The sequence below is a fragment of the Natator depressus genome, chromosome 1, assembly GCF_965152275.1.
Source record: "Natator depressus isolate rNatDep1 chromosome 1, rNatDep2.hap1, whole genome shotgun sequence".
Lineage (NCBI taxonomy): Eukaryota > Metazoa > Chordata > Testudines > Cheloniidae > Natator > Natator depressus.
Window position 1 is genome coordinate 169,485,363 of NC_134234.1, and position 13,473 is coordinate 169,498,835.

Consider the following 13,473-nt stretch of genomic DNA (forward strand, 5'->3'; position numbering starts at 1 on the left):
ATGCCACCTTTGCAGTTCCCTTATTCTTCAGCTGCTAGCCACCAGTCTGGTTTCAAGCGTCGACTTCAAGCAGTCTGGGGGTTGCTCTAAATCTCAGAAACTGAAACAGCATCCAAAGGGTAGTTACGGCCATTGGAGATTGTGGTAGTGTATGAGCATTCTAACCACACTACTTCTCCTCAGTTATATCCCCTGTGCTGTGTGTCAGTCAGATCTGCCAGCTCTATAGCACTTGAGGAGATTCCCATACCTAAGAATAATTGTCAGCTGGCCACTTAAAGAAGCTTTACATTGTTGGAGTAATGCAACACAAACTTTATGAGGCCAAGGTTCTGGACCACTAGCTGTACAAATAAAATAAATAAATAATGGATTAATAATAATGCGGTAATGCCCAAGAGTTCTAGTCCTAGACCAGGACTCTATTGTGCTAGGCACTGTGTAAACAGAACCAAAAGATGGTCCCTGGCCCAAACAGTTTACCATCTAAGAAGTTACCAGCAAACACTTAGATAATATTGGAAAAACTCCATCAGAGGATTTGGCAAAGCCATTAACTGAATTACAGTGTTTTAAGATTACCCTAAACCCCAGCCTTAGCAGCAAAATAAAATGAAAGGAATTAAAAACCTTTTCCCCCCAATATTACCATCACAAATCCTGCTTCACATGGAGTCTTCAGACAGGAAGAAAAAACTAATAAAAGCAGTGCAATTTATTCTAGAAGGAAGGATACTTTCTAAGGGGTTAATTAATTGCGGATAACAAGCAAGCTTTCATGTCAACACAGAAGCATTATTAATGTTAATACACAGCTGCTCTTAACACCTTTACTGAAACAACTGAGTTGGTTAAATAGTCAAGTGACAAGGAGACATTATTGACTGTAAACTGCTAAAATCCTAGGATTAGTTTAAGTAAATTCTAACATTCCAAATTAACTAAGCCTGTGAAAAACAAAAAGGGTAAATATTTCCCATGCATCTAATGTAATAAGGACACTTGCAAATAGTTGATCTGTTGTATAATAATTGGTTGTTCTATTTAAAGGTCTGAATGTGGAAAAGTTTAAGCAATAAGAACTGTTCCTGATAACATATATTGTGAATGGTCATACTTCTGCTAACAGAAAATAGGCACTCAGCACTGGTAATTGTGTGTGTTATCTGAAAGGGAAGGTCACACAAAATTGCACAGAAAAACAAAAGCAATAGAGTCAGAGCGGACTGGCAAAGTATGAATCCAAATTTGACAACTGTGCTACGGGTTAAGGACTGGTAATAACTCCCTCACAGTAGAAGTAGCAGAGGATCACCACAGAGATCTCTGCACCTGCTCCAAAAATTAGCTGCCTCTGTAGCATGGGACTGGAGCTATGAGGCTTGGGTGGGAATGGGAGTAAAAGTGGTAGAGAGTATTAGGGCGTCAGCTGTTCCTCCTTCCTGCAAGCCACGTGGTAATAACAGAAAATTGTTAATAATGTTGACAATTTGCAAAAAACAACAACAACAAGAAACCCACTACTTTTCTTACGAAAAATAAACCCACAACCCTGAGTCTCTGAGTCCAGGTCATCTGATTCAGCCTTGCACAGTTTGGGCAGCAAGGCTAAAAATTGCAGTGTAGAATTTCACACTCGGGCTAGAGTCCAGACTCTGAGACCCACCCCCTTGCACAGTCTTATAGCTAGTGTTCTTTCTCCAGCCTGAGCCTGAATGTCTACACTTCAATTTTATAGTCCCAGAATCTGACCCCTGTGAGTCCACGTCAACTGCCATAGGACAGTCACAGCCATGCCGCAGGTGTTTTATCAGTGTAGACATAACCAAGGGAACAACATCTCCACTTCCACCTCCGCCAAAATTCATTCATTTCAAAAGGAATTTTTTGATAAATTCCTGTATTTTTATGAAAGTTTCCCAACTTACACTTCATGGAAACAAAGAATTGTAGGACTGGAACGGACCTCGAGAGGTCATCTACTCCAGTCCCCTGCACTCATGGCAGGACTAAGTATTATCTAGACCATCCCTGACAGGTATTTATCTAACCTGCTCTTAAAAATCTTCAGTGATGGAGATTCCACAAACTCCCTAGGCAATTTATTCCAGTGCTTAACTAGCCTGACAGGAAGTTTTTCCTAATGTCCAACCTAAACTTCCCTTGCGGCAATTTAAGCCCATTGTGTCTTGTCCTATCCTCACAGGTTAAGGAGAACAATTTTTCTCCCTCCTTCTTGTAACAATCTTTTATGTACTTGAAAACTGGTATCATGTCCCCTCTTAGTCTTCTCTTGTCCAGCCTAAACAAACCCATTTTTTAAATGGTCCCCCATTGGTCATGTACTCTAGATCTTTAATTTTTTTTGTAGCTCTTCTCAGGACTTTCTCCAATTTTTCCACATCTTTTCTGAAATGTGGCATCCAGAACTGGACACAATACTCCACTGGAGGTCTAATCAATGCAGAGTAGAGTGGAAGAATTACTTCTCGTGTCTAGCTTACAACATTCCTGCTAATACATTCCAAATTGATGTTTGCTTTTTTTTTCTTTTTTTTTGGGGGGGGGGGGACACTGTTACTCTGTTGACTGATATTTAGCTTGCGAACCACTATGATCCCCAGATCCTTTTCTGCAGTACTGCTTCCTAGGCAGTCATTTCCCATTTTGATGTGTGTTCCTTCCTAAGTGGAGTACTTTGTATTTGTCCTTACTTCAGACCATTTCTCCAGTTTGTCCAGATCATTTCAAATTACAATCCTATCCTCCACAGCACTTCAACCCCTCCCAGTTTGATGTCATCCACAAACTTTATAAGTGAACTCTCTATGCCATTATCTAAATCAATGAAGAAGATATTGAACAGAATCAGACCTAGAAATGATCCCTGTGGGACCCCACTTGATACGCCCTTCCAGCTTGACTGTGAACCACTGACAACTACTCTCTTGGAACCGTTTTCCAATCTGTTATGCATCCACCTTATTATACTTCCATTTAGGTTGCATTTCCCTAGTTCAGGGATTGGCAACCTTTGGGCATGTGGCCCACCAGGGTAAGCCCCCTGGTGGGCCAGGTGGTTTGTTTACCTGCCGTGTCTGCAAATTTGGCCAATTGCAGCTCCCACTGGCCGCGGTTTGCCACTCCAGGCCAATGGTGGCTGTGGGAAGTGGCACGGGCTGAGGGATATGCTGGCCGCCGCAACTCTGAGAGTAACAGGGCTTACCTTGGCGGGCCACGGGAAGTGATGGCCAGCACATCCCTTGGCCCGTGCTGCTTCCCACAGCCCCCATTGGGCTGGAACAGCGAACCGCGGCCAGTGGGAGCTGCGATCGGCCGAACCTGCAGACGCGGCAGGTAAACAAACCAGCCTGGCCTGCCAAGGGGCTTACCCTGCTAGGCCGTGTGCCAAAGGTTGCCAATCCCTGCCCTAGTTTGTTTATAAGAAGGTCATGCAAGACAGTATCAAAAGCCTTACTGACGTCAAGATATACCACATCTACCGCTTCCCCCCATCCACAAGACTTTTTACCCTTTCAAAGAAAACTATTAGGTTGGTTTGACAGAATTTGTTCTTGACAAATACATGCTGACTGTTACTTATCACCTTATTACTTTCTTTGTGTTTGCAAATTGATTGTTTAATTATTTGCTCCATTTTCCTTCCAGGTACTGAAATTAAGGTGACTGGTCTGTAATTCCCCTTTTTTATAGATTGGTACTATATTTGCCCTTTTCCAGTCCTTTGGAACCTCTCCTGTCTTCTATAACTTTTCAAAGATAATCACTAATAGCTCAGTCAGCTTCTTGAGTATTCTAGGATGTATTTCATTAGGCCCTAGTGGCTTGAAGACATCTAATTTGTCTACATAATTTTTAAAACTTGTTTTTCTCTATTTTAGCTTCTATCTTACCTCATTTTCACTGGCATCCAGTTAGTAGTGATCCAATGCCTAACTAACATTTTTGGTGAAAACTGAAACAAAATAGTCATTTAGCATTTCTGCCATTTCCACATTTTCTGTTTTTATTTCCCCCCCTCATTGAATAATATGCCTACTGTGTCCTTTGTCTTCTTCTTGAACCTAATGTATTTGTGTAATGTTTTCTTGTTATCCTTTATGTCTCTAGCTAGTATAATCTTATTTTGTGCTTTGGCCTTTCTAATTTTGTCCCTACATATTTGTGGTATTTGTTTATATTCATCCTTTGTAATTTGAACTAGTTTCTACTTTTTGTAGGACTCTTTTTTTGACTTTTAGATTATTGAACATCTCCTGGTTAATCCAGGATGGTCTATTGTCATACTTCATATATTGCCTACACTGTCAGATAGTTTGCTCTTGTGCCCTTAATAATGTTTCTTTGAAAAACTGCCACCTCTCTTGAATTGTTTTTCCTTTTAGGTTTCAGAGTAGCAGCCATGTTAGTCTGTATTTGCAAAAAGAAAAGGAGTACTTGTGGCACCTTAGAGACTAACCAATTTATTTGAGCATAAACTTTCGTGAGCTACAGCTCACTTCATCAGATGCATAAAAGTGGAAAATGCAGTGAGGATGTTTTTATACACACAGATAATGAAAAAATGGGTGTTTATCACTTCAAAAGGTTTTCTCTCCCCCCACCCCACTCTCCAGCTGACTCGTCCTCAGACATTCTTATTAAACCCTGGATTTGTGCTGGAAATGGCCCACCTTGATTATCATACACATTGTAAGGAGAGTGATCACTTTAGATAAGCTATTACCAGCAGGAGGGAGGTTACTAGCGGAGTTCCTCAAGGATCGGTTTTGGGACCAATCTTATTTAATCTCTTTATTACTGACCTTGGCACAAAAAGTGGGAGTGTGCTAATAAAGTTTGAGAATGATACAAAGCTGGGAGGTATTGCCAATTTAGAGAAGGACAGGGATATTCTACAGGAGGAGCTGGATGACCTTGTAAACTGGAGTAAAAGTAATAGGATGAAATTTAATAGTGAGAAGTGTAAGGTCATGCATTTAGGGATTAATAACAAGAATTTTAGTTATAAGCTAGGGACACATCAATTAGAAGTAACGGAGGAGGAAAAGGACCTTGGAGTATTGGTTGATCATAGGATGACTATGAGCTGCCAATGTAATATGGCCGTGAAAAAAGCTAATGCGGTCTTCGGATGCATCAGGAGAGGTATTTCCAGTAGGGATACGGAGGTTTTAGTACCGTTATACAAGGCACTGGTGAGACCTCACCTGGAATACAGTGTGCAGTTCTGGTCTCCCATGTTTAAGAAGGATGAATTCAAACTGGAACAGGTACAGAGAAGGGCTACTAGGATGATCCGAGGAATGGAAAACTTGTCTTATGAAAGGAGACTCAAGTAGCTTGGCTTGTTTAGCCTAACTAAAAGAAGGTTGAGGGGAGATATGATTGCTCTCTATAAATATATCAGAGGGATAAATACCAGAGAGGGAGAGGAATTATTTAAGCTCAGTACCAATGTGGACACAAGAACAAATGGATATAAACTAGCCACCAGGAAATTTAGACTAGAAATTAGACAAAGGTTTCTAACCATCAGAGGAGAGAAGTTTTGGAATAGCCTTCTAAGGGAAGCAGTGAGGGCAAAAGATCTAGCTGGCTTTAAGATTAAACTCGATAAGTTTATGGAGGAGATGGTACGATGGGATAACATAATTTTGGTAATTAAATATTCATGGTAAATAGGCCCAATGGCCTGTGATGGGATATTAGATGGGGTGGGATCTGAGTTACTACAGAAAATTCTTTCCTGGGTATCTGGCTGATGAATCTTGTCCATATGCTCAGGGTTTAGCTGATCGCCATATTTGGGGTTGGGAAGGAATTTTCCTGCAGGACAGATTGGAAGAGGCCCTGGAGGTTTTTCGCCTTCCTCTGTAGCATGGGGCACAAGTCACTTGCTGGAGGATTCTCTGCTCCTTGAAGTCTTTAAACTACAATTTGAGGACTTCAATAGCACAGATATAGGTGTGAGGTTTTTTGCAGGAGTGGTGGGTGAAATTCTGTGGCCTGCGTTGTGCAGGAGTTCAGACTAGATGATCATAATGGTCCCTTCTGACCTAAATATCTATGAATTCTACCATTTCATGATCACTTTCACCTAAACTTCCTTCCACATTCAAATTTTCAACCAGTTCCTCCCTTTGTCAAAATCAAATCTAGAACAGCCTTTTCCCTAGTAGCTTTCTCCACCTCCTGAAATAAAACAAAAAGAAAAGGAGTACTTGTGGCACCTTAGAGACTAACAAATTTATTTGAGCATAAGCTTTCGTGAGCTACAGCTCACTTCATCGGATGCATGAAATAAAACAGTGTATCCAATATATTCCAATTATTTGTTGGATAATGTGTGTCCTGCTGTGTTATTTTCCCAACTGATGTCTGGGTAGTTGAAGTCCCCCATCACCACCAAATCCTGTGCTTTGGATGATTTTGTTTAAAAAATAGCCTCACCCACCTCTTCTTTCTGATTTGGTGGTCTGTATTAGACCCCTACCATGACATCACCCTTGTTTTGCACGTCTTTTATCCTTACCCAGAGACTTTCAACAAGTCTGTCTCTTATTTCTATGTCAACCTCAGTCCAAGTGTATACATTTTTAATGGATAATTCAACACCTCCTCCCTTTTTTCCTGGCCTGTCCTTTTCTGAGCAAGCTGTACCCTTCTATATCAATATTCCAGTGATGCCAACTATGTTATAGTTGTGTGTGTTAACTAGTATTTAAGTTCTTCCTGCTTATTCCCTATACTTCTCTCATTAGTATACATACATGTAATATACTGATTTGATTTTCCCCCTATGTTCTTTCTTGTCTCTTCCTTATCCCTGCTCTAATGGACCATGCTTCCCCCAGATTTCGACCCTTCTCCCAGGACTCTGTGTTTTTGACTTATCTGTGGGCTTTTATCACCTGCCCCAGTCTTACCTAGTTTAAAGCCCTCCTCACTAGGTTAGCCAGTCTATATGAAAATATGCTCTTCCCCTTCCTCAGTAGGTGGACCCCATCTCTGATTACTAGTCCTTCTTCCTAGAACAGCATCTCTTGGTCAAGGAAGCTGAAGCCCTCCTGGCTACAACCTCCAGGATGCATCTGTCTGCCTGGGCCACTACACTTTACCAGAAGATTTGAAGAGAACACCACCTGTGCCCCCGACTCTTTCAGCCTTACTCCCAGTGCCCTAAAGTCACTTCTGATCTGCTCAGGGTCATACCTCAAAATATCATTAGTGCTCACCGGGATGAGTAGCATAGGGTAGTAGTCACAGGGTCAGATGATCCTCAACAATCTATCTGTAACATCTCAGATATAGGCCCCTGGCAGGCAGCACACCTCCTAGGAAGCCATGTCAATATCTTTTCATAATAAATATGTCACCCGCCTTTTTAGCATTTTTTTAACATTGTATGGCTTAGTTCTCCTCTCACAGCAGTGTAATTCAGCAGTAACTCAATAAAAGTCAATTACATAAGGGGCACACAAACTATAAGGCCCCAATCCAGTGTAAATTATAAACCTACAGACTGTGCTGAAGACTCATTTTGTTACGAAATCCTATAAGGATTGCAATAATTACTTTGGATAAAAGTTTCAGTTCCTGTATTTCTTGTTCCACTTGTTTTACATATAGCAGTTGTATTATAGGTAAAACAAGCACTGTGAGCTTTAACAATTTGGTGTTGTCAAGGTTCCTCCCCCACTCTGAACTCTAGGGTACAGATGTGGGGACCTGCATGAAAAAAACCTCCTAAGCTTATCTTTACCAGCTTAGGTCAAAACTTCCCCAAGGTACAAAATATTCCACCCTTTGTCCTTGGATTGGCCGCTACCACCACCAAACAAATACTGGTTACTGGGGAAGAGCTGTTTGGACACGTCTTTCCCCCCAAAATACTTCCCAAAACCACAAGGTTTGGTAAAAAGCCTCACCAATTTGCCTAGGTGACTACAGACCCAGACCCTTGGATCTTAAGAACAATGAACAATCCTCCCAACACTTGCACCCCCCCCTTTCCAGGGAAATGTTGGATAAAAAGCCTCACCAATTTGCACAGGTGACCACAGATCCAAACCCTTGGATCTGAGAACAATGAAAAAGCATTCAGTTTTCTTACAAAAAGACTTTTAATAGAAATAGAAGTAAATAGAAATAAAAAAAAAATCCCCCCTGTAAAATCAGGATGGTAGATACCTTACAGGGTAATTAGATTCAAAACATAGAGAACCCCTCTAGGCAAAAACCTTAAGTTACAAAAAAGATACACAGACAGAAATAGTTATTCTATTCAGCACAATTCTTTTCTCAGCCATTTAAAGAAATCATAATCTAACACGTACCTAGCTAGATTACTTACTAAAAGTTCTAAGGCTTTATTCCTGGTCTATCCCCGGCAAAGACAGAATATAGACAGACACACAGACCCTTTGTTTCTCTCCCTCCTCCCAGCTTTTGAAAGTATCTTGTCTCCTCATTGGTCATTTTGGTCAGGTGCCAGCGAGGTTACCTTTAGCTTCTTAACCCTTTACAGGTGAGAGGAGATTTCCTCTGGCCAGGAGGGATTTTAAAGGGGTTTACCCTTCCCTTTATATTTATGACAGGTGTTAAATATTGCAAAGCAGAGCAAGGCCCTGTTGCAGGAGGAGGAGGAGTGTCCTCCAAAGGAACAACAATTCTTCTGATGGGGAATCACTGGAGAGGTGGCCAAGGTGTTTGTCTTTATTTTTGTCAAGCGTTTTTAAAATATAGAGAAAATTCATGAATGAACATGATAAAAGTAATCTAATTAAGACTACACAGGATTAGGCATGTGTGACTGCAAGGTGGGCCTCAAGACACAAAGTGATTGTTTCACTACAATGGTACGCATAGAGAAGGAAAAATAATAAAGAATGTTAGAGCTGAGTCCAAACTTCTGTGATTGGATTTGGATCTAGACATACCTACCCCACATTTTAGTTTGAAGGTGTTTGGATTGAGGGCAGGGAGGGAGTTGGTTCAGCCTATTAGACTATAGGCATTAGCTGAAAAATCCAGATTCACAATTTCAACCTGGAATTACTCAAAGTTTCAAGGAGAGGGGGTTTTGGGTCAGAGCTTTTTTTTTTTTTTTTTTAAATTTGGGCCCATTTTACATTTACGTATAATACCTCTGTGCTCCTGTAGGTTCCTGACATGTTTTAAACAAACTAAGATCCTGATTCTGTAGCTGGTTTGTACAGGAAGAACCTTGTGACCCTGTGTTTTTAGTGCAGTTATGTATTTGTACCTGGGTCCACTTACACAGGTCCAGTTTTGGAATCAGTCCATAAATGGATATGCAGACTATACAAGCGATTACTAATCCCACCACTGAAAAGCTTCCCCCTGTATGGTGGAACACAACAGCTGTCAAGCACACTGAAATACAACTTTGGAGAGGAAGTGGAGCAGCATACTGAATAAGCCTGATTCTGCTATCCCAACAGAAAGATTCATGAGTAAATCCACTAATCTGTACCAGCTGTCCTTTAAGAGTGATCACTAGCCTAGAAGTAATGAAACTATGTAGTGCTATTTCACAATTGCATTATGTAGTGATGTGTAAAATTCAACTTTGTTTACCACCAGCAGATTTTACAGCTAAGATTTTCCAAAGGGACTAAGGTTTCTGGGTGCCTCAATTTTAGGGTCACCTTAGAATTTAAGAAAATGCAGAGAAATCATTCTCTAACAACCAAACCCCTGTAAGTCATTTCAAGTTGAGCACTCACTGTCACTAGTCATTTTTGAAAACCCTTGCTTGATCTGCATTTTTGATTCTTAGATTCATTCTGTTATCAAGATTTGATTTTTCATCAAGCTGAAGTTTGCAACACTGCATCAGGCAAAGATCTATGTATCTTATTTAATTTAATTAATTTGTTTATTTAATTTTGCTATTTGTCCTGTCCCCGTCGTGTCCCCCTCCCCCCCCCCCCAAAAAAAAAAGGATCAAAAAGCAAAAGTCTTCCTTTCAGGACACTTAGCTTTAGGGCACATGACAAATCACAAATTCCTTATGGGATCCCTTCTTGAATTACAGAGCCTTAAGAAGACACACAAAAAGCATCCCCCCTTCCTCTTAACTTTAGTTTCCTCCCTTTCTCTTTCCCCATCTTTTCCTTTCTCTTTCATTGCACGCCAGAAAGCTTGTCTGTTTGAATGGGTATTACTGAAGGGCTAAGGTAATAAAGAACAGGAGCATGTGCTGATATTATGGACAATATAGTAACTGCTCTAGTACTGTGGATATAAATCCGTCAAAGGCCTCAGAGCTTTGCATGGGTACCTTTGGGTGTCAAGTCATTTTTAGATCAAAATCTATAATTAATTCATATTAAAATTAATGTAATATTTGTTGTAGTTACCATGATGAATTCACAAGGTTACCATGTGGCTTCTTTATTCTTTCTCATCTGAGAGTGCATGGGTTTAAATAATATATGAAAAAGAAAATGACGTCAAAAGTTTGTGAAAGAACCAGGGGTGAAAGTAAGTCGAGTGACTTACTGGTACGCTGGGGCCAGCTCTGGCCCCTGGAAGGGGCAGGGCCTAGGGTGGAAGGGGCAGGGTTGAGGGGGTCAGAGCCAGCCCCAGCCCAACCTGTAAGGTAAGTGCCCCCTCCCTTTTCCTCCTCCTCCTCCCCCGCCCTCCACTGGGGTAGCAGCAGCAGCCTGGGGTTCTGGGGGCTATTTAAAGGACCGGGGCAGCAGAGGCAGCTGGAGCTGCTTTATTAAGCAGTGGCTGGAGCCCCAGGCCCTTTAAATTGCCTCCAGAGCCCCGCTGCTGGAGCCCTGGAGAAGCGGTGGCGGGGCTCCAGCAGTTATTTAAAGGGCCGGGGCGGTAGAAGCAAGGGAGCCCCGGGACCTTTAAATAGACCCCGGAGCCCTGCAGCCGCTATCCCGGGGCTCTGGAGGCAATTTAAAGGGCCTGAGGCTCCAGCCACTGCTGGGAGCCCCAGGCCTTTTAAATTGCCCCCCTGGGGAAGCTGGGCTGCCCCAGTACGGTGCACCGGCTCTTGCTGGTACGCCATACTGGGGCGTACTGACTTACTTTCACCTCTGGAAAGAACCTTACCTCAGGAATCTCTGTATTTTCATCGTGTGGCATTTAGGAATGAACAAGTGCATCCTTATATTTATGTTTGTACTGAAAAAAAATATATTCAAAAAATAAGCCTGAGCTGTGAAGTTTAAATACCAGCTCTGAGTTCCTCTGACTTCAGGGTTCTTTAGAACTCAGGTTGTTTTTCATATGCCAGTTTAATGCAAGCTCATGCCATCTCTTTCCCAATATGCCTAGAAAAGAAAAATGGTAAAGAAGCCATAAGGAACTTAGGGCCTGACCCAATTTCCTTTAAAGTTAATGGAAAGAATCCTGTTGGATTTCAACAGGGGTTGGATCAGGGCCTTACACCGAGGTAAATTTGAAGTAACTCGACTGGGGTCAAAGTAGTTCACCACAAGGGATGAGAATTATGGTCTCAGAGTCCTGATTGGAAGGTGAGGGGGCTATTTAAGGCTTAGTGAGTGTATTGCTTTAGCCTTTAATGTACAATAAACCTGCTATAATGAAGGATTATTATTCTAATGCCGATGGTCATTGACAATGCTGTCTCACATATGCCAACATTTGTGAGTTGTCCCTTGACAAAATCTGGCTAACTATCAAGTACAAAAGCCTAAACATCTATGCCAATTATGCACAGCAGTATGTGTGCCATTGCTGTTCCATCTGCACAAGCCGCACCATATGCCAGTTGCTGCTGAGTTGGAAGAAGTCTCCACTGAAGAGATGCTCCAGTGACTACTCGAGAAACATGGTTCTTACTTTCTCTGCCCTAATTTTTCTCTTGTTACATTTAAGAACTTCACTGCCTTTAATTAACCTCAGCTTCCTCAGACCTGTAAGTCTGGATACTAAGAGAGTCTATGCGCCAGCTGGAAATTATCAACTTTTCCCAGCATGTCTGAAGACATTCCTGGCTTTACAATACAAGTTGATAGACTGTAAGCCTCTTCTTGTCTCTAAAAGTACTTATTAATATTGTGAGTATATATGCTCTCTTCATTTTGATCTATACAAGCCTAGAATGTAAGCTATGCCATCTCATTTATATAATAAAAGTGATTTATTTAAGTTCAAATTGCTACAAACACACCCCACACACATATTAAAGTATATAATGCAGAACCCATTGAACAATCAATATCCAATCACTCAGATATAACTTCCTATAGTAACCCAAAATGCACATACCAGATTAACATGCAAAAGATACATTGGAATTATCAGCCATCAAACAGCTAATTTAGTAAATAAAAGAAAAAAGGGGGGAGGGGAGAACAAACAAACAAGAAAAAAAAATCACATCCTCTGCAAATATTTTTTAAAAAATCCCCATTTATCTCCATCCCAGGTTGCTGGAAAATTTAGCCCAATAAAGATCTTGGAATGGATCTTATATAAAATCATAACATTCAGTTTCCCATGCCTAGCATAAGGAGCTTTTCCTCATTTTTTGCCCAGTATTCTGTAGGTAATTGGTTCAAGCTGATTTGCATTTAAAGTTCTGGAGCATAACAGGATGAACTATACACAGCAGCAGTTTTGTGGACAAAGTCTAAATGGGCTATCCTTTTTCTCTTCATGAAGTATCCGCAAAGCAACTTTTGATCATTACAAATTGGTATGATGTTCTGAATTATACAATAAAAGATCTAAAAATATATTTTAACCTATTAATTTCTCAAACACAAGAGATAAGGTAAAGGACAGGTGTGAGAGCACGTTTCCACCTCCTCTGCTCCAAAACAGAGGGATAGCACCCCTTCTTTTTGCATCATATTGCTTGGCGAAATGAGAACAGGTCAGACAAGAGAATCTATAGTGGGAGGTGGAGGAGCAGCCAGTGCCAGGCTGGGGAGTGTATGGGACTCCAAGCCTTCCCACCAGTAAGTGGAGCAGCACCAGCACCTCACGGGAGGATTTTTGAAGTTACTGAAAACTGAGAGACACCCAATACCATATATATATTTAACAACAAATTTGTTATAACTCTCTCCAGGCTGGATTTAAATGAAAGTCAATGGGAATTAGGCCCTTAAGTCACTAAGGTACTTTTGAAAATGTTACCCCAAGTTATCTCAAGTGTAAGCCCTTAATTGACTAGTCTATGTGGATTAGTCCACAGTGTGCCGTTAAAAACTGATGCAACTATGAATGGTAGCAATGCTGGAATCTGATTTAGCATGGATTTGAGAAAGAGTCTGAGGCAGAGTGGAATACGAGAGACATAGGATAAGAGAGAGAGAGAAGGAATAGCAGTTGGACAGGGTCAGTTCGAGGTTTGGAAGTGGAAAACAGACCAATGATCTCAAGATCAGTGATGCGGTGAGCATGTGGGAAGTACTCAGGCCTTCTCCCCAGGTT